At 39.9% G+C, this 22,705-nt stretch overlaps 1 non-coding gene across 1 annotated transcript; it reads right to left on the bottom strand.

Annotated features, from left to right (window-relative positions):
- Positions 1 to 10,627: 10,627 nt before the first annotated feature.
- On the bottom strand, positions 10,628 to 10,734 carry LOC141618443 (small nucleolar RNA R71). The gene has a single exon (XR_012531393.1). It is a non-coding gene; the product is annotated as a small nucleolar RNA R71 (small nucleolar RNA).
- Between the last annotated feature and the right edge of the window lie 11,971 nt (positions 10,735 to 22,705).

Here is a 22,705-nt window from a genome sequence, read left to right as displayed (position 1 = left end):
TCTTGAGAGGTTCAGCATGACCAACTCCAAGAAGGGGAACCTTCTAATGACGTCTGGGATGCAGTTGAGCAAGTCTCAGTCACCCACGACGCCTGAAGGGATTGAGCGCATGAGTCGTGTTCCTTATGCATCTGCAATAGGATCAATCATGTATGCCATGATATGCACACGTCCAGACGTGTCATATGCATTGAGTATGACGAGTCGGTACCAAAAGAATCCAGGTGAAACACACTGGATAGCTGTTAAAAATATCCTCAGGTACCTACGGAGGACTAAGGATAGGGTATTGACTTATGGAGGCGATACTAAGCTATGCGCAATCGGTTGCGCAGATGCTAGCTTCCAAACGGATCGAGATGATTAGAAATCTCAGTCTAGATTCGTTTTTACTCTTAATGGTCTTTGCGGTCACCTGGAATAGTTCCAAACGGGAAGTTGTAGCAGATTCTACTCTTCGAGCCATTGAAATATGATAAGCATGGAGGGCACGTTATTTTCATGAGAATTAAACGTGTACCTGAGTTATAGTAGTTGATTATGAATTCGATACGTTATCTTTTTCATATACTATTTATAATTTCATCGTTTTAATATAATATTTTGTTTTTCATGTGGATTGTACTGACAACTTTGAACGCCACAAAGTGAATCGAATTACATTATATTTTGTTTGGTCCGTAATCGCCTACAAGAGCCGATAACTCGGCTATTATATTGTGCAGTCGATTGATGGTGGGTTCAACGAGCCATAAGTCAAACTGTTGACTGATCGATCACAAATGCGAGATTATAACGATACCTCGTAGGACAAATTTTTGTGACAACGTAATGGAGTCCTAAATGTTTAAAACATTCGGTGCCAGGTCGTGGATAGGCTATCCATTGTGTTCCTAGAGTCGATTCTTTTGACTATCAACTGTCTCTTGAGATTAAGGCAGTTTTTGGATGACTTTTGTTTCTTTCTCACGGTGCCGTGAATCGGAGGCTAAGTAGATTTTTTCCGGGTCATTTCATCGTGCTTACATCGGTAGGATTCGAGTTGAGGAAAATATCCAACCCTTATCAGGTATAGTTATTTCTCAGGGCCACTCGAGGAGTTGTAAATGAAATGCATGGCCATGCTCGAATGTTGATTCGTTTATCAGTTAAGTTACTCTCTAGTCGGGGAAACCACTCTTGATAATGATCGCTTGTAAAATACGACCTTTGTGAATACGGATTTGCAAATTGTTTTACATTGAGTGGGAGAAATTTTAGGATATGAGAATCGGTTATCGCACATACACTTGTGAGGACAAGTGGGAGTTTGTTGGAGCTTGTGTTCTCCACAAATTAGTGTGATAACATTTATAAATCTCTTACAGGTTCACAAGGGTATACTTCGTATTTTAATCAGTTGATTAACGATTACCTAATAACGGTTGGCTTGCTAGAAAGTTTAACGTTATTATCATACAGATGGCGGTGATCAACTGGTCCCTAAAGGTCACACCTATAGGATGTGTTTGAGAGATGTGGTTATAGAAATATAATCACATTGATGCCTTATATGACTAAACAGTTAGTCAATGTGTTGATGAGACAATTATTTAATGAAGATTAAATAATATTAGTTGAGATTTAATTAATGTCAATTCGTAAATTGAATATAATAAGTTATATTTAATTAAATGTATGTAATGTTAACTTGGACGAATTAATCTGTTAATTCGTAATTAAATGTAATCGGTTATATTTAATATCAACAAGATGAATGTGTCATAGTGGTAATAGTGAGGGTACTCAAACCAAGAGGTCATGGGTTCTATCCTCACTAGATGACAATTTATCTTTAACACATTTATACATTTTTGGAATAACCGAAAATAAGGATTTTAATCCTTATTATTTCGGTTCATATGGGCCGATTTTTGGAAAAAGAAAATCAACCCTATTTCTCCATATACTCGGTTATAAGGAGAGTTAGGTTTTTTTTTTTTTAAAAACCTAATTTTTGCTCATCATTTTTTCTCATTAGAAAATCACACAAATAAACCGTAATATTTACAGAAAATTGGGGATCTCATTCTAGCAATTTGAGGGGCATTTCTCGGAGCATCTTGGGTGGAACTGATAGGAGAATATCATTGCGATATTGTTCATAGGCTATAAAAGCTAGGACCGAAGGTTATTTCTTAATCCTTTACGATTTTGTTTATGCAATTTATTTTATGACTAGTTATCATCACTTTATAATTCGTTATAATCCTTAAATATAAAGGGATGCATACAGATAAATCCCACAGTATACTCTTGGTAAAAGTTAGAACTTTTCTTGTGACGTATGTGTAATTTGCTAATTTTTATTAGTTATATACATGACTAGTTGATTCTTTGTGTATCACCAGATGCTAACATGCCCCTATGGAACACTTATTGATTATTTTAGGTTGAAAGTCAGCTAATGCTGTCACTTATCGATGTTTTAATGGGGGAGTCTTAAACGTAAAAGCGACAATGTTGAGTATGTTGGTGGATTGATTAACGAAGGAATTTTGGATATATGTCAACTAAATATGAAGCAAAAGGACATAATGATACAAAGATTGGGTTATCAAGTAAGTGATGTTGATTGTTTTTTTCAAGCTTCAAAATAATAAGAAGATTCAATTATTATGTGATGATGATGAGACCATTGAGCAACTTTGTGTTGATGGAGCCACATATGGAAAAGTTGAGTTATATCTTATTCATTCTCGGATTGACTTACATACTACTAACGTAAGCAATAATGGAGTGTTAGAAGAGCCGGTTATGAAAAGTAAGGAAGACTCATTAATAAAAATTAAAGAGGCATATATGAGTGAATTCGAAGAGGTTATCGAAGATGAAGATGAGGCAAGTACTGATGATGAGTTCATTCACATACAAAAGAAAAAATAGATTGGGTCTTAAGGAGAAATTATTTTGGAAAAGAGCAAATAATGAGAGATTATGACACGGAAGACCAACATACAAGATTCGAGGGAAAGCAACAGAAAGATGGTTATTAGGACGAAGATGGGGGTGAAGTTGATGATACTAGTCTCTTACTTCTTGATGGAGAACATAAATATAAGGAGAGAAGCTCGAACGATGAAGGTGCATTTAGTCTTGGTGATGCCGACGAAGACCATGATGTGCTTGATAAATTTGAATTGTCATTATATGACCCTACAACTCCATTTGGAAGTGTTCAACTAGAGTTGGGACAACTTTTTGAGAAAGTCGAGGTGCTAAAGAGAGCACTTATTTATTATAGTTGTCAAACACGTCGCAGCTTTCGATATTGTCATAATGAGCCAAGAAGAGTGCTTGTCAAATGCAAGTTTTATCCTGACTGTCGTTGGAAGCTTAGTGCTAGATTCATAAGGGACCACAGCTGCATACAAAAACGATTTTTAAGGATATCCACACTTTCACACATACTAAGATTAACAAGAGATTAAATGCTGATTTCTTCACTGAAGAATACCAGGAAAAGCTGTTAAAACATCCAACTTGGAAGCTAAAACTATTTGTCCAGGATGTGAAAGAAACCTATGGTTTAAAGATTGATAGGTGGCAAGCTGGGAGAGCAAAAAAAAATGCATTGTCTGCGTGTGGTAAGGTAGTGGGAAGACAATATAACTCACTTAGAGCCTACATGTCTAAGCTGAAGAGGTAAAACTAGTGTATTCTTATCACTGAAATCCTGTATTCCAGGTTGCATACCACAATTTCATATGATTTACATAACCTTTGCCGCAATCAGACACAATTTCCTACATGGATGCAGGAGGGTCCTTGGCCTAGATGGCGCATTTTTGAAAGGTTATTGTAAAGGCGAGATCCTATGTGCAGTAGCAAGAGATGCAAATAATCAAATGTTTCCCGTAGCATGGGCAATGGTGGAAATAGAATCGAAGGAAAGTTGGTCTTGGTTTCTTGGACATTTAATTCAAGATTTGGAAATAGGAAATGGAAATGGCTAGATTCTATTATCCGATCAACAAAGGTATGTATAGGTTTGGTTCATGTTTCTAATGACTATTTTCATAAATTTTCATGGTTGCACTATTGGATCAATGTTTTGATTAACTGTTATGCAGGGTTTAATGGTCGTAATAGCATAAATGCTACCAGAAGCAGAACATAGACTATGTGCTAGACACATATTTACAAATTGGATTAAAGTCATCAAAAGAGTTTCGTTACATAAGCTTTACTAGAAGGTAGTGAAGGCTTATACAGAGAAAGAGTTTATTGATGTTATGTAGCAGCTAAGACAACAAAGTGAGCGTGCTTATATTGAGATATGTGCAAGCGATGTGACTAAATTTTGCAGATGTTGTTATAAGACTTGGGCTTGTACAGACGTTACTTGCAATAACATGGCTGAAACATTCAACTCGTGGATTCTTTAACCTAGAGAGAAACCAATTTTATCTATGCGTGAAGAAATTAGAAGGCAGGTGATGTCTATGATGGTGGAATTGAGGGCAGAAGCTGCCAAGTGTAACAAAATTACTTCAAAAATTCGAGCAAAGTTGAATGACTTTAGGCTAGCTACGAAAAATTGGGTACCAATAGAAGCTAGTACAAATGTGTATAAGGTGAAACACACCTATAATAGTGCATTGTTGTACATAGTCAGACTTGATCAAAAGGTATGTGCGTATAAATATTGGGATTTGAATGGAGTTCCATGTGAGCATGCTACCACAACCATATGTGCTATTAACCAAGATCTGGAGAGCTATGTTGCATTTTGGTACACTAAGAAGACTTAATGGACAAGCACTATGGGAGATGGTGTGACACCCCCATATACCGAGGAGCCTTAACCAGACCTTCCTTAACATATAAGGGCATCACCATCTCGGTGACCCGAGGTAAGTAATCATCAAAAGTCGATAGAAGAACAATTACAGTTATTTTACAAGTGTTACAGCCAAACTACTAAATAAAGATACAACTCATCAACTATATACTACTTCTGTCATAACTCGTGAGGACTCATCCCTGTCAGGACTCCAGCAACCATCCAAGATAACACCTGCTAAGACGGACTGCTCACCATAAGGGATCACGGCAGACACATAAGACAAACAAGACAACCACACAAGGTCAGTAACTGAGGCAAGACACAATAATCAATCATCAACATACTACAAACACAATCAAACACACACACATTCACAACCACTCCAACCAATCTCCGTCACCGACTGTCCACTGGACCAGCCCTCCCAGTGGGGGACCGCAGCCATTCCCACCTAAGCCCCTCTCATCATACCGAGCGATAACCCTGTCCCATTAAATTGCACATCCCCTCCCGTGGCAGGTTCCACGGAGGGCGAAACTAGGGCGTGAAGCCACTCCCGCAAGTGACTCCACTCAGCTGAGGACGCACCTCGAGAACCACAAACAATCAGTCACCAACAGCTATATCACAGCAACGACAACAACAATCAACAACAACAACCGACACTCTAACAACCAATAGAGACTGAGTAGGCGAACCTACCTTTAACCAAAAGCATCGATTCCTCGATCAACCATACGATATCAACCAAGCAAGCAATCCCTAAAAACTCAGTACACAAGTCTATTACTATTTCTAGCACCATACAAAGAATCACAAAGACAAAGATGACGATGATGACATACCTACACATCTCACAACGGTGTTAAGACTATATACCCGACTCAAGCAACCCATCCTCAAGGTACTAGCATCCTCAAAGGCTCCCATGGAAGGTATTTGGTGAAGGGAAGAGGAAGGGACGACATCTATGTTTAGAGGAAAGAGGCGGAAATGATTTGCGGTTTTAAGAAAACACGATTATAAACCCTCGCTGAAAAGACGCTACTCGATCAAGTAACTAACGTACTCGATCGAGTGGCCCCTACTCGATCGAGTGCCCAAGCTACTCAATCGAGTAGCCTCTACTCTTTCGAGTACCACCCACATAGAAAAGTAAACGGTAACTCTGGCATGCATCACTAAGTGATACCACCTGCTCCCAAGGTCGGTCAAGGTTGGTCAACGAGTCCTTAAAAGGACGGGTATTACAGTCTTCCCCCCTTAAAAGAACTTCGTCCCCAAAGTTTAACTCATCCTCCCCCACTCACAACCCAAGAAACTAAGGTCGACATCACCGTTCTCCCGACACAGGACACTACTTTCTAGAAGCGTTACCCCACTACGTCATCATCATCATGTCCGGCACACCACATACACCAACTTCTGCAACCCACAACTTGAATTACCAACACACAACAAGTACCAACATGACCAATGACTATACTATTACTCCAAGCTTTTAGCCACGCAACTACGAGATTATACTTTCACTAGCACACAACTACCAACAACAAAACATGTCGCACAATGATTTGCTACAATGCGTGATTCCAACACTTCGTTACCGTTCCCGACATACTTATCTCTTTATGACTATCTTTTCATTGTAAATTATTCCACTTTTACTTAACATACAAATTACTCATCAAACGATTAAAACAATTATAACTTCATTCTAGCAATATAACAGGGATAACAGAAAACATTACAAACATGCAACAAAATTATTATAATATCGGTCTTTTTATTTTGCGACATTACTCTTCCCCTCTAAAAAGGGACTTCGTCCCCGAAGTTCACTATCAAACAAATTCCTACACGTAAAGCACCTTGTCGACATTACTCACGAATCACGACTAACATAGTCTTATATATATATATATATACATATGCTACCTCATGAGAATAATTATCGAGAACCATAAAAGGCATGCACATGTCAATTGTATATAATATAGTTATAGAAATTCTGTGAACTAATTAACAAGTCTTTTCGATAATAATAAATAGACGTGAGGAATTCAAACGAATGCAATAAAAGAAACCTGTGTGTCCCATGTATTCTCACAAAATGTCATTTATAAGCCAAGCATGGGCCGAAGCATAACTACTAAATTGACCCAAATATGCTACCAACCTTCAATAACCATAATAATTATTGAAATGTGCAGAAATATAAACATTCAAACAAGTTTATTTTCGAAAAGGGTCTATAACAGTGTTACTCGATCGAGTGGGTTAGGCACTCGATCGAGCTTGCCCTACTCGATCGAGTGTCTTAGCTACTCGATCGAGTAGCCCGAAATCAGAATACTCTTTAGCCTGTCATACCTGTAGCTACTCGATCGAGTGCGGGACACTCTGTCGAGTGGCCACAGGTCAAATCACCTTGAAATCGTCCCTAATCACAACACGAAATATATAAACATGCGATCGCATAACCGCGAGTCGGATGGTAGCCCGACCATGAATCCTGCAACAAGTCTAGGAAAACAAATACGGCCTTATGGCCACCAATACAAACCGAACACAAAAGTATGAAATGAAATAAACTAATATCCAACATAACCAACCACCCTAATCAAAAAAGAAGGAAAGGAGTATCAGTCCTGCTGCTGCTGCTGCTGCTGCTAATCCAAAACGTAATCCTCTGCTCCGTCACCACCTGAGGTACCTGCCCCTGAAGACCCTAAACCCGCATCAGCCCCTACTCCACCCTCTAGACTCACATACCATGGGGTCAAACCGCCGTAAGGATAAGTCTGAGGTGCTCCCCACGCGGAGATATTCACCCCGTAAGAGTGGAATACCCCGCTGTAATCTCCAACTCCTCTCCACCACACTGGATGTGGTCCCTCGGTCCCAATACCCTGAGTAAATGCCATCTCGTGCATGTTCCGGAGCGTCAAGGTAGAGGACACTCTCTCTGCCAGATAGCTGTCATGTGTCGCCGGGGTATCTAGGTAGGGGTAACAAGGAAACGGATGCTGTGGTGGTGCCGCCGGCTGTGGCTGGGTCTCGACTATCCTCTCCCTCACACGACGTGGTCCTCTCCCTAACCTGGGTCTATCCTCCGCCGCTCTCACATTCTCCCCCTTCCTCGGCTCGGGCATATCCTGAAGGATTGTATCATCTATGAGGTACGTCTGTCTCGTCCGAGGTACATCCTCATCCTCCTCCTTATTAGAATCAGCAGCTACCACTACCGCATCTAGCGGCTCAGTCGGTGGGAGGTGCTCAGGAGCCGGTATCCTCATCCAGCTCAAACCCCACACCCTCCATGCTAGGTGATGTGACCATAATTGGCGCATATTTAGCCCCCGAATTAACCTTGTTCCCATGCTTTTTAGTGCCTATTTGGGTCATTTCTTATCTTTAGTTCTTTGTTTTGCATATTCTTTGAGATTTTGATCCCTTGGTAGGAAAGGAGTAAGAATCTTGCATTTTCATGGCAAAACGAGACTAAATTGATCGAATTCAATGACCAAGCATCAAGGAGAGACAAGATTAGAAGGCCTTTGTACATATTATAGTAGAAGAGCAATGTTGAGAAAAGATCCTTGAGTCCCCAAGGAAATCCCCAAGGAATTTATGAAGAAAAGAGAAGAAAAGAAGAAGATTTGTTCTTTCGATCGACAATCCGAGCGGATTGTCACCAATCCGTCCGTCCCCAGCGGAAGACAATCCGAGCGCTTTGCCACAATCCGCTCGGATTCCCCATCCACAATCCGCCCGGATTCCCCTGAATCCGCTCGGATTCCAACTGAGAATCCGCCCGTCCCGACCCTATTCTCGCCCGGATTCTAGCACAAAGACGGATTGTCTTCTCCAAGCTACGAAGAAAGAAGCCCTTCTCTCGAAAAATACCGGCTCCTCCTTGCTCAACTTAAAAAGTGTAATTACTAGTTTAGCCCTTAGTTAACCCTAATGCATCCTCCCTAATTTCCACTATAAATACCCCATTAGTCTAATTAGAGGAGGATGTTCTTTTTATCAATAATTAGTGTAGTTAATATCAATCAAATCTCTCTTTAATATTATAATCAAGTATTAATCAAGTTTTAATCCAAGTTTTAGTTCTTTAATCTCTCTCTTGTTCATCCTTTATTTTGGGTAATTGAAGATTATTTGGGTTATTGTTGGGAGATTGATAACCTCTCAATCAAGCATTCAAGTACTTCTTTTATCTTTGCTTTATTATTGGAATAATTAGTAGGTATAATCTCTTAATCCCTTTTTAATTATTGTTAATCACTTTCATTTATTCATCATGTTTCATATTGTTAGTATGATTGACAACCTTGCTAGCATGATCAACATGATAATGAGTGAGTAGTCTCTTAACTAGGGTTAATGGGTGATTAGGGGAAACCAACATGGGGAATGATTCATGCTTAAATTAATATGCTTTCATGTTTTATTTGCTTGCTTGTTTTGATCTCTACTCATGCACATGTTATATTTGATGAAATGCTAAGCCTATGAATCCTTGCATTTACTATCATCTCCTATCTTTTCAATGAGACTTGTAAGATATAACCCAACTCGAGTCTCATTAGACCATGCATGTTGTTGAGTAGGGAAGATTAAGTTGACTTGTAGGTGTTGTACAATCTAATCGATTCGGCTCCGAGACCCAAACTTTCCTAGGATTGTAAGATATAACCCAACTCAATCCATCACAACAATAATTGCTTGCTTATAATTTGAGAACATGTTTGTATGATCATATCCCATGATTCCCCTATGATCCCATGACACCCTAGTGCCTTTAATCAATTGTTTACACCTCTTTAATTCATCTTGCTTGTTTATTTTCATTTGCTATTTTAGTTTAGTAACCTTCTACATCAACCCAATTTGTGACACCCCTTAGACACCACTAGTTGCAATAGAAATCTCATTTCAACTCCCGTCCCTTGGGATCCGACCTTTACTTGCCTCTTTACTAATTGTAGAGTTGTTTGTGGAGCTATAAATTGTGTTTTGATTCGACCGTGACCAACGATAACATCTTAATTTGGGAACACTTAGCGGGATCGCATAAAAAATGGCGCTGTTGCCGGGGACGGTGTTTGTTTGATTTAGATTTCTTTTTATTGTCATTAGCTGTGTCTTTCTTCGCCTTGAGGAAGTAAAACACCTCAAGGTTTGTTCTAATTGTTTTCGAGTTGTTTGATATTTTGCATGTCTAGAAGGTTACAAGGTGATTTGTTACCTTTTGACCGTGAAATCGAAAGAACCTTGACGAACAATAGGAGACTTGTTAGGAGTAATTTAAGAGGTATTAGTGAAGTTGTTATACCCACTAGTGAGTTTGTCAATCCTTTCGCAATAGAAGGAGAAGAGAACCCATTACACAATACCCCACAAAATCCACCTACAATGCCAAAATTCTCGTCACACTCCGTACCCACCGAGGAGAATCTACCAAATGGTACTCCTACACCGCAACATCTAACCGGAAATTTTATTGCCAAGTCCGCCTTCATCCAATTAGTTGAGAGGAGCCAATTCGGGGGGATGCCTAGCGAGGACCCTCATTCTCATATGGAAACCTTTTGCGACTATTGTGATGCAATCTCTCAAACGGGCGTGACTCAAGACCAAATTAGATGGGTCTTATTTCCTTTTTCCTTAATCGGCACCACGAAGCAATGGTTGAAGGGCCTTGATAAGGCCACCCTTGGAATAGATTCTTGGAAGAAGTTGGCTCTAGCTTTCTACAAAAAATTCTACCCACCGGAAAAGACTAACATGCTAAGAGCTCAAATTACGGGTTTTAAGCAAAGGGATGAAGAGTCTTTGTATGAAGCTTGGGAGCGGTTCAAGGGAATATGTCGCTCATGTCCTCACCATGGACTTAGCGAATGGTTTTTGGTGCAACAATTTTGGAATGGTTTATATAAAGATTCTAGGAACATTCTCAATATGGGATCAAATGGAATGTTCACCGAAGTTGATGACAATCAAACATGGAACAAGATTGAGGAAATGGCGGTCCATAACTCACAATATAGTAGACCTCGCAAGGCTACTAGAGGAGGAAAGCATGAAGTGGACTCCGTTACTCAATTGGGTGCTCAACTTAGTGCTCACATTGACACAATCAACTTGAAGTTCGAACAAGCTATGGCTAGACTTGAGGAAAACTCAAAATCATCGAAGCATCATGTTAATGCCATGACGACATCCTCATCAATCCCAAGTGGGATATGTGAGAATTGTGGAACTTTGGGACATGACCAAGGTGAATGTAGGGGAACAAATGAACAAGTGAATGCTTTCCAAGCATACAAGAGTGGTACCCCTTATTCCAACTTTTACAATGAAAACACCAAATTCCATCCAAATCTCTCATACAAAAGCCAAAATGTTCAAAACCCTCAAACAACATACACTCCACCACCCATGAGAAACCAAAATCAAAGACCCTTTTACAATCAAAACCAAGGTTACCAAAATCAAAATCCATACAATCACCAAAATGACCAAGGCTTTGATGTCCAAAAAGCGGTCCTCCAAATGCAAAAGAATCAACAAGAATTTTTCACTCAAATGCAAAAAGATAGCCAAGCAAAGGAAACCACCATCAACAACATTCTAGCTCACACCAAGATGTTGGAAACACAATTGACTCAACTAGCATCTTCAAGCTCACAAAGACAAAAGGGGCAATTACCACCTCAAAGTAATTCCCCTAGACATGAAACGGTTAGTGCCATTCACTTGAGAAGTGGTACAAGGTATGAAGCAAGAAGAAGCAAGTTGAGGATGAAGTTGTGGAAGCTAGTGAAAAGGAAGAAATTGTGCAAAACTCCAAAGATGGAGAATCATCAAAAGAAGAAAGTTCAAAGAAAAATGAAGACAAGGCCAAGAAGAAGGAGCCCATTGTGATTAGACTCCCTTTTCCAAGTCGTCAAGCCAAGCCCAAATTTGATGATCAACTTGGAAAGTTCATGGAAATTGTGAAGAATTTAGAAGTCTCAATTCCTTTCACGGAATTAATCAATCACGTTCCGGCCTATGCGAAATACATGAAAGATATCCTCACAAAGAAGAAGTCGATCCAGAAGCTTGAGACTATCGCCTTCACTAAGGTGAGTAGTGCAATACTTCAAGGGAGTTCACCTCCAAAGTTAAAGGATCCGGGAAGCTTATCAATACCGTGTACCATTGGCGACACAACGATCAACAAAGCCTTATGTGATCTAGGGGCTAGTGTGAGTGTCATGCCATACTCGGTGAGTAAAAGGTTGGGGATGGGAGAGCTTAAATGCACCAACATCACACTCCAAATGGCCGATAGATCGACGAAGACACCGTTAGGGATATGGGAAGATGTCCCCGTGCGAATTGGGAAGTTTTTCATCCCGGTGGACTTTGTCATTGTTGATATGGAGGAGGATTCCAACATTCCAATCATCCTAGGAAGACCTTTCCTACACACCGCCGGTGCGGTGATTGTTGTGAAACATGGTGAGCTCACTCTAGAAGTGGGAGATGAAAGCATAACTTTTAATCTTGACAAGACTATGAGAGCTCCTCGTTTGCATGAACCATGTTTCATGATTGATCATTATAGCCGAAAGGATGAAAGGAAGAAATCGGAACTCCAATGGAAGAAGAAAATTGAAGATGCTCCATTCAAAGAGCAAGTGAATTGTGACAAGGAGAGCTTGCAAAGCTCATCAACGTCAACCAAGGAAGAAGAGGATGGCCTCATTGGCCAAGAGAAGAAATTAGGAGAATTGTCTCCATCTAAGCAAGAGATTTTCAATGATCAACTCAATGAAGTTTGTGGTCTTTGGGACGACGAATTTGAAGGGATTTTTAATCCCTACATTGGTAATGCCATCGATCAAGACCAACAACAAGGGCCAAGGTCTATTGAGAACCTCTACCATGATAATGAACAAGCTTTTGATTACTTCTTCAAGGTGTTGAGCAACATCAACAACACCTTAGACATGCCCCCTTGACATCTCATCAAGAATGAGAGTTTGGTGGAGTCCTCCCTAAATCACCACTTGTAAATATTTCTAACTCCCTAACTTACATTTCAATTCTTGTATTGCATTTTTGTCATCTTTGGATTTTTATTTACTTTGATCAAAATAATTGTCATGTTTGAGAGAAAGTGAGGGAGGGACTAACGATTTCAATTGATGTGTAGTGCTTTTAGCTTAGTGTGGGGATGGCAATTGCCTAGGCTATCCATGCCTTAGTAGTGCCCCCACAATGACGAACACAAGACTTGAAGAAAGAATGGAAGAACGGTATGGGAAATGCAGTGTGCACGGATGGAACTGAATCCGTGTACACAGGGGAAGAATCCGAGCGGATTCGGAGAATCCGCCCGTCCGAAAGAATCCGAGCGTATTGCGGGGAAAGACGCCCGTCTGAATCGAGCTGAATTTTGAAAATTTCTTGATCGTGGATCGAATCCGGGTGTCCTATGAAGAATCCGCCCGTCTTGAAGAATCCGTCCGTCTTGTAAGAAAGACGTCCGTCTTTAAATTTGAGGAAAACAAGCAAAATTTTTCGGATGAAATCCGTCCGTCTTTAAGCAAATCCGCCCGTCCCGTGTTCAGCAAATCCGAGCGGATTGTCACAAATCCGCCCGTCTTTAGGCGAGTTTTGCAAAGTTCGAAAAGAGCGAGAATCCGCACGGATTGTGCGAGAATCCGCACGGATTGCCCCCTGCAGATTCGAAAATTTCAGTCTCTTTAAAACCCCTCCCACCTTCATTCATTCATTCATTCATTCATAAACACTACCCACAACATCAAAACCCTCATCCTCTCCATCACAAAAACAAAAACCCTCAACAACATTCACCAAATACAAATCAAACCATCCTTCCAACAACAAATCAATCACTCCTTCCTCAACAAAAATCAAAACCAAGCACAAAAATCTTCAACCTTTGAGTCGATTTTTAATTTCATAAAGGCAAAGCCTTTCACCTTCAAATCGATTTGGGCATACTACAAATTGAAGATTTTTCATTCTTTTCTTGGTTAGTTCATCAATGGCAAGAACTAAGGGAGCAACAAAGGCTAAGGCACTCTCACAAAGGCAAAAGGCTCTTCAAACAAAGAAAGCATTGGCTATGGTGGTAGCAACACCAAACTTGGAAGTGCAACAACAACAACAACCTTCTATGGGAGCAACAACACCTTCTACTCCGGTAATTGATCAACTTTTGCATTATCCGGAGGTAACTTTTATTTCCGATACCCATAGAAATACCTTTGTCAAGTTTGCTATGAAGTCATTACAATCCACCAAATTCATATGTGAAGATACCTTAGAAAAATTGGGTGTTCTTGAACAAACAAAAGCCTTTTTCAATGCCATGGGGTTGAAGAAATTGTTTGAAACAAGGGAATTGACATACCCCTCCCTTACCTTGGAATTTTTAAGTTCTTTGAAAGTCACCAAAGTTGAGAATAGGGAGAATCTCGAGTTTCGTCTAGCTAATGTTAGTAGACGCATTACCTTTAGGGAATTGGGTGAAATTTTGGGTCTTAGTGATGAACAGAGTTATTTTAAGAGTTATGGAAAGTATGACCCCGAACCTCTTTGGGAGGCAATCTCCGGGAAGAAATTTGAGGATTTTCATGCGAGTCGTGCTCTTTTGGTCCACCATCCGGGCATAAGAATATGGCACAAGGTCGTGGGTAACACCATAATTGCTAGGAAAGATACCAACCATTTCACAAGACTTGATTTTATTCTCCTTGAATCGGCTTTGAATATCGGAAGAGTGCACACCAAGCCTTACAATTCTTTGAGGCTCTTGGTAGATAGATGGCTCAACATTGATTGTGGGAAGAAGGGCACGACCGTTATTGTCAATGGCGGCCTAGTCACACTCCTAGCTAAGCACTTTGATCCTAACTTCAATAAGGATAGCAAGTACAAAGCAAAGGAGGGTGGCCATCTTGTTGATATGCATACTATGATTCACAAGTTCAAGTGGGTTGCCCATAACCCCCTTGACACTAAGTATGGATGGCTCACTAGTGAAGCTAGATCGTTCACCTTGCCTTCGAAGATTTGCCGTCTAAGCGTCCACCGGACCAATTATCTACTTCCCCTTTCCAAAGAAGCCGAGTATATCATTTAACAACAAAAGGGTGATCTTGAAATGCCCTCCTCTTCCATTGTCATACCACCTTACCCCTTTAAGTATGAAGAGTTCAAGCCGGAAGGAGTTGAAGTTGGGAAAGACTATGTGACTCTTCTCATGCAAGCAATGCACAAGCAAGCCTATGAAGATCGAAAAAATGCCTACTTGGCTCAATATCCACCCCTCCTACATTTAGCTAGGCAAGGACTACTTGATCCATCTTGTCCTTTGCCTAGTTGGGCGGATAGAGAAGTCTTATTTCCGGGTGCATCTAGGGTCGTTATGGGTGACAATGAGGTTGTTGGAAATGATGAAGAAGTTGATGATAATATTGAGGAAGAAGCAAGTGAAGAAGAAAAGGATGGTGAAGATGATGATGAGGAAGATGAGGAAGAAAGTGAAGAAGCAAATGACAAGGAAAGTGGCAATGTGACCACTTCTCATGAGGGAAGTGATGGTGATAGCATGATGGAAGATTAGCAAGCCTTGGAGACTCCTACACTCTCATGGTTTGTCTATTTCTCTCTTTGTATTTTATTTCATTTTGATCATTGTTGGAGTAGTCCTAGCCCCATTAGAGGACTCACACCTCGGTACCATTGAGGTGTTCTCATTCTATTGTTCCAATTTTCAAAATCCAAAATGACAAATTAGTTTCATGCATAGCATAGTGTGTGCATGAACTACACCCATCCTTGGACATTAGCAATAGTGTCTCACTCGGTTTGGGGAAGTTAATGCATACACAACGGGAGGTAATCTAAATTATCCTCTCCGTCAAAACAAAAACCATGCATCATGTAGTGTAGCTTAGTATAGATTGCATTTAGTATAGAAATCATGCATCATCTTTGCATAATTTCCATCATTTTGGCCATTGAGGACAATGCCCATATTAGTGTGGGGATGGGAATTCTAACATTTAACTCTTATTCAAAAATCCAAAAACAAATTTGAAAAATTTCAAAAATCATAAAAATTTGAAAATTGAAAACCCAAAAACATGTTTATTTCCTTTTTGTAGTCTTGTATATATATTGTCTTGTATATATTGTGTTTGTTCTATCCTTGTTCACATTGAGTGACTACGCCACATCCGAGACATGAGGATATTGAAGACCGCATGGTATGATCTTTCCAATCTCCTTTTTCCTCTTTATGTTAATGACTATGTGGCTTTATTTTGATTGATGCGGTATAACAATGTGAATTTAAGACTTGCATTTAGTTTATATGTCATATTAGTTGATAGAATCACTTGCATTAGGATGTTTATATTAGTTGCATCATGGCATGTAGTTGCATGTTAGAAATGTTTTGAAAAATGCCTATTTAGGAACTTTGACAAGAGCAACTAAGCCATTATAAATACTTGTTCAACTTAAGACTTTGCCTACTAGAATGGTTGTAAAACACCCTAGATAGTGTCATACTAGTGTCTTTTGACCCATGACCCAAGGCCTAGTCAAGGGTTTGCATGTGAGTCACCTATCCAACCCCGTGATGCGATGTGGACTTGGTTAACTTGTCTAGGTGACCTTGTTTGACCTTGTGGTAAGGCAACCCAAAAATATTTTCTATCAATAAGCTTGAAGTGCTCATTTCAAAGAAATTTTGTCATGTGGAAGTAATGTAATGCCAAGGAAACCTCAAATGTTATGAATTGTTGAAAGTTGAGAAAATTTAAGTTGTTTTGATGGAGGCGTACCACTTCGATGTGATTTGGTGTGGGATCCATTGAATTGGGCTCCCATACGGTTGTGAATTCGGCCGCCCAGAGACAGAGTGACTATCACCCCGAAAAGCTATTATCTAGAGGTTAACCGGTTGCCTAATAAGCGATTGGCGAAAGCAAAGGACACTAGCCCGGAAGGGACAAACCCCATCTTAAATTTTTGAAATGTGAAAGTGAAATGAGGACAATTTTGAATACTAGTCATATCCACCCGTTGTGAATAAAGATTTGAGCATTTCATTCCCAAAAAGCCTTTTGTCAAGCCACTTGGTCGAGCTTGGGACGATCCATGACCTTTACTTTTGTAGAGAATTCGAGACATGTCATGTCATATGCCACTAGTATCATAGGGATCATCATTCCACCACCATCCGATCGCTCTTGACGAAAGCATTTGGAAATTGAGGACGAAAGTAGTCTAGTTTAACACCATTTGGAGGTGATTTAGCGCCATCCTCTTAGACTTAATAATTTGTTGAACTAGTATTTGTGAAGGATTACATGCTCTTAAATTCGTTCCTCTTTAGTGCCTCCGCCACTTAATGAGGGAGTGATTATTCTTTTTGTAGATGCATCCATTATGTGTTTTTGTGTGCTTAAAGTTTGGATGTGTCGCCATTTTGGCAAGACCCACCTTGCCTTGCAAGAAGGCATCCTACCTCATGGTTGTCTTGTTGTGAGTTGAAGGGGTGGAGTGAGACCCGCTAATTGTCTCATATCGGCTATATTATTAGGATAGGTTAGTATTGGTCCTAGTCTTTGTCACCTCTTTACTCGGGACGAGCAAAGGTTCGGTTTGGGGATATTTGATGTGACCATAATTGGCGCATATTTAGCCCCCGAATTAGCCTTGTTCCCATGCTTTTTAGTGCCTATTTGGGTCATTTCTTATCTTTAGTTCTTTGTTTTGCATATTCTTTGAGATTTTGATCCCTTGGTAGGAAAGGAGTAAGAATCTTGCATTTTCATGGCAAAACGAGACTAAATTGATCGAATTCAATGACCAAGCATCAAGGAGAGACAAGATTAGAAGGCCTTTATACATATTATAGTAGAAGAGCAATGTTGAGAAAAGATCCTTGAGTCCCCAAGGAAATCCCCAAGGAATTTATGAAGAAAAGGGAAGAAAAGAAGAAGATTTGTTGCTGACTGACAATCCGAGCGGATTGTCACCAATCCGTCCGTCCCGCAGCAGCACAATCCGAGCGGCTTTGCCACAATCCGCTCGGATTCCCCCTCCACAATCCGCCCGGATTCCCCTGAATCCGCTCAGATTCCAACGCCAGAATCCACCCGTCCCGACCCTATTCCGCCCGGATTCTAGCACAACACGGATTGTCTTCTCCAAGCTACGAAGAAAGAAGCCCTTCTCTCAGAAAATACCGGCTCCTCCTTGCTCAACTTAAAAAGTGTAATTACTAGTTTAGCCCTTAGTTAACCCTAATGCATCCTCCCTAATTTCCACTATAAATACCCCATTAGTCTAATTAGAGGAGGATGTTCTTCTTATCAATAATTAGTGTAGTTAATATCAATCAAATCTCTCTTTAATATTATAATCAAGTATTAATCAAGTTTTAATCCAAGTTTTAGTTCTTTAATCTCTCTCTTGTTCATCCTTTATTTTGGGTAATTGAAGATTATTTGGGTTATTGTTGGGAGATTGACAACCTCTCAATCAAGCATTCAAGTACTTCTTTTATCTTTGCTTTATTATTGGAATCATTAGTAGGTATAATCTCTTAATCCCTTTTTAATTATTGTTAATCACTTTCATTTATTCATCATGTTTCATATTGTTGGTATGATTGACAACCTTGCTAGCATGATCAACATGATAATGAGTGAGTAGTCTCTTAGCTAGGGTTAATGGGTGATTAAGGGAAACCAACATGGGGAATGATTCATGCTTAAATTAATATGCTTTCATGTTTTATTTGCTTGCTTGTTTTGATCTCAACTCATGCACATGTTATATTTGATGAAATGCTAAGCCTATGAAACCTTGCATTTACTATCATCTCCTATCTTTTCAATGAGACTTGTAAGATATAATCCAACTCGAGTCTCATTAGACCATGCATGTTGTTGAGTAGGGAAGATTAAGTCGACTTGTAGGTGTTGTACAATCTAATCGATTCGGCTCCGGGACCCAAACTTTCCTAGGATTGTAAGATATAACCCAACTCAATCCATCACAATAATAATTGCTTGCTTATAATTTGAGAACATGTTTGTATGATCATATCCCATGATTCCCCTATGATCCCATGACACCCTAGTGCCTTTAATCAATTGTTTACACCCCTTTAATTCATCTTGCTTGTTTATTTTCATTTGCTATTTTAGTTTAGTAACCTTCTACATCAACCCAATTTGTGACACCCCTTAGACACCACTAGTTGCAATAGAAATCTCTTTTCAACTCCCGTCCCTTGGGATCCGACCTTTACTTGCCTCTTTACTAATTGTAGAGTTGTTTGTGGAGCTATAAATTGTGTTTTGATTCGACCGTGACCAACGACCACATCTTAATTTGTGAACACTTAGCGGGATCGCATCACGAGGCTACCATCCGCCAAAGTTCTCAACCATTTCAGGTCGAGGAAGTAATCTCTATCCATGGTAGGCACCGGGGTGGCTAAGGGAACGTACTCGGAGGAAGCCTCAAAAGAAGCTAGCTTTTCAGCTTATCGGGTGGCAATAGCACCGCAACTCAGGTACCGGGTACTAGAAGAGGCCTTCAAGGCAAGGCTAGCACAAACCATAGCAGGAGCATTGAAGACCACTTTTTCGGTCCGCTCCGGGTTAAGATAGGCCATCAGAAGCGACAACTCGTGAGAGTTCAACTTACTCATATCCGACCTCTCGTAAAGAAGGCTCGACACAGCACGTAGGAAGATCCTCAAGGTAACAGGTTGCACATCATTGATCAACATGTTACTAGCGGTGGGAGCTGATTTCCCGGTAATACAGGGCATAAGGCGGCAAACCACGCACTCAGACGGTATGTCACGAAGGGCATCCTTAGAAGGCTTAGCCAAACCAAGGTGGGAAGCAAACAGGTCCATGGTTAACATAAAGCTAGTATTCATAAGACGGAATTATACAGTATGCTCAACCGGTTCATATTTAAACGAGCTCATAAACTCAAGGGTCAGAAAAGCATAAGAATGCTTCCGTAGATGATATAGCCCAGTAAACCCCAAAGTCTCGAAAATATGACGGACATCCGTCTCAATACCCAGGTCCTCTAAGATAGTCATGTCAACACAACGGGTTGGTCTCATTTTGCGAGACTGTAAAGCTACAAACCTCTTCCTTTGGTTAAAGTCTACAAAAACTACCGAAGGGTACTCTGGTACAGCCGGTACTACTGGTCCGCTACCCTCCCCAACTTCGGGCTGAGAAGCCCTTCCCCTCTTACTTTGTCGGGTTCCCAAGTTTAGTCTCGGCATCTATTCAACATATAATTTAAATACACCAACATGTATGCACCAAAACATGCTAATTACACAAATTATGTCATGAATGAATTATCTAAGTACACACTATCGCCATCAATTTCCCAAATTCACAAGTAAAATTCAAATTTTCAAAGTTCAGACGGTCTTTACAGCTGCGAAAATTTTATCAAAATCAACATGAATTAATTCATCTATTACACTTTCTAGGACTCCTACATTCAAATTACTTCCATGTACAACACGAAATCCCAACTATATGAAGCGAATCTCAATTTGAGGCACTTTTAAGACGGATTTTTAAGGCAAATTTTGAGGTGTAAATCACAAAAGTCAACTCCCCACATAACATATACAACATACATCACTCAAATTTCATCCTTCAACATGTAAAAGACAATCAAAAATCAATTCAATTTCTCAAACCCTAGAAAATTCGGTATCCATATATGCAATTTCTATTTGAGTTTTTGTATTATAACAACAATTAACCATAAAAGGGAAGCATATAAATCATATTACATCAATTATAAGCAAATTTTCTCACATATAAATCGAATTTTCAGATTTTTCTAGCATCCTAATTGTTTCTAATTGATGAAGAACATTAAAATAGGAAGGAAATTCATACCTTGATCAAATAGGAAGTACAAGAACAATTATAAGCAAAAGAAATCACCCAACAAATCACCACAAATACAAGATTGAGAGCAAGATGAGAGATATGGAGGTTAGGGTTTGCGAGATTATGAAGAAGAATAAGAAGAATAAGAAAGAAAAAGGGTTTATGAATCCCGCGGAAGCCCCTGTACTTTAGCTTACTCGATCGAGTATGTTGGTTACTCGATCGAGTGCCGTCTACTCGATCGAGTAGGCGCTATTTGATTGAGTATCCGTAGGAAATTCCTACACCCTCGACGTCATAGCTTCCTAACTAGATCGAATGAGGTCTACTCGGTCTAGTAGGCACTCATACTCGGTCAAGTAAGGTTGGGTACACGGTTAAAGTTATGAGATTAACTGAAGATTCCTGCAAAACAACATCACGTGTAGATTCCAAACCAAGTTCGGAAGTCGTCACTTTTTATCATATTCATTCACATTATACCATTACCACTCAATTGTATCGCAACGGAATCACCAACTAGAACTCATATCATATTATTCTATAACAAACTTCACACGACATTGTTTACCACATTATGAAATCGTTCATGTATACATTCATTGTAGTATTTTTTTTTTATAGCTAAACCTTTGTCTACTATTCCGCTAATAAATTTGAAAACACATTGCTCTAATTACTCATCTAATATTAAATTCACGGGCATCATTCAAGTATACTAGCAACATAATTATGCTTAAACCTAAGCAACTAATCTACTCAAATTAATCACATCATACGCGGAAACTTTCAGCCATACATGTATCACATTCATCCATTAACGGGTTATAACTCTCATTACAATTTTATAACTATCTTAATTACTAACATTAGCACTATTATAGAACTTATAAAATCGTATGAAACTACCATTACCAACAAGCTAAAGCAAATATAGCCGTTACCACATTCCCTACCACATCACACGTTCTTACTCTTTTCACACACTTCTATCGAATTAAACCTTTCACGTTCCTCATTATCATCGCACACACGTTCTAACTCCATCGAAACTTTACCAGGTATGATCTTAACTTAACTATTACGCACATGTTAACTTCAACAAAGACTCGAACACAGTCAATTCTAGCATAGTCACCATACACATTAAGCACATGATTACTGACTCTACATTCCCATACCCAGTGACCGGCTTAAGTACGATGGGGCCAAGATTTTGAAATGAGGGCGCCTACTCACCCAAAATCTAGGTTCAGCTGGGGCTCCCATTATACATACACCAGGTTCATTTTATTAGACTCACCACGTTCATTAGGTTCATTGGTTATAGGTTCCAAAACCGTCGCTCTGATACCACTTTGTTACACCCTCATATACCGAGGAGCCTTAACCAGACCTTCCTTAGCATATAAGGGCATCACCATCTCGGTGACCCGAGGTAAGTAATCATCAAAAGTCGATAGAAGAACAATTACAGTTATTTTACAAGTGTTACAGCCAAACTACTAAATAAAGATACAACTCATCAACTATATACTACTTCTGTCATAACTCGTGAGGACTCATCCCAGCCAGGACTCCAGCAACCATCCAAGACAACACCTGCTAAGACGGACTGCTCACCATAAGGGATCACGGCAGACACATAAGACAAACAAGACAACCACACAAGGTAAGTAACTGAGGCAAGACACAACAATCAATCATCAACATACTACAAACACAATCAAACACACACACACAGTCACAACCACTCCAACCAATCTCAATCACCGACTGTCCACTGGACCAGCCCTCCCAGTGGGGGACCGCAGCCGTTCCCACCTAAGCCCCGCTCATCATACCGAGCGATAACCCTGTCCAATTAATGTGC

The sequence above is a fragment of the Silene latifolia genome, chromosome 1, assembly GCF_048544455.1.
Source record: "Silene latifolia isolate original U9 population chromosome 1, ASM4854445v1, whole genome shotgun sequence".
In the NCBI taxonomy this organism is placed as follows: Eukaryota; Viridiplantae; Streptophyta; class Magnoliopsida; order Caryophyllales; family Caryophyllaceae; genus Silene; species Silene latifolia.
Note: the sequence above shows the minus strand (reverse complement) of the source record. Positions and strands in the feature narration are given on the sequence as shown.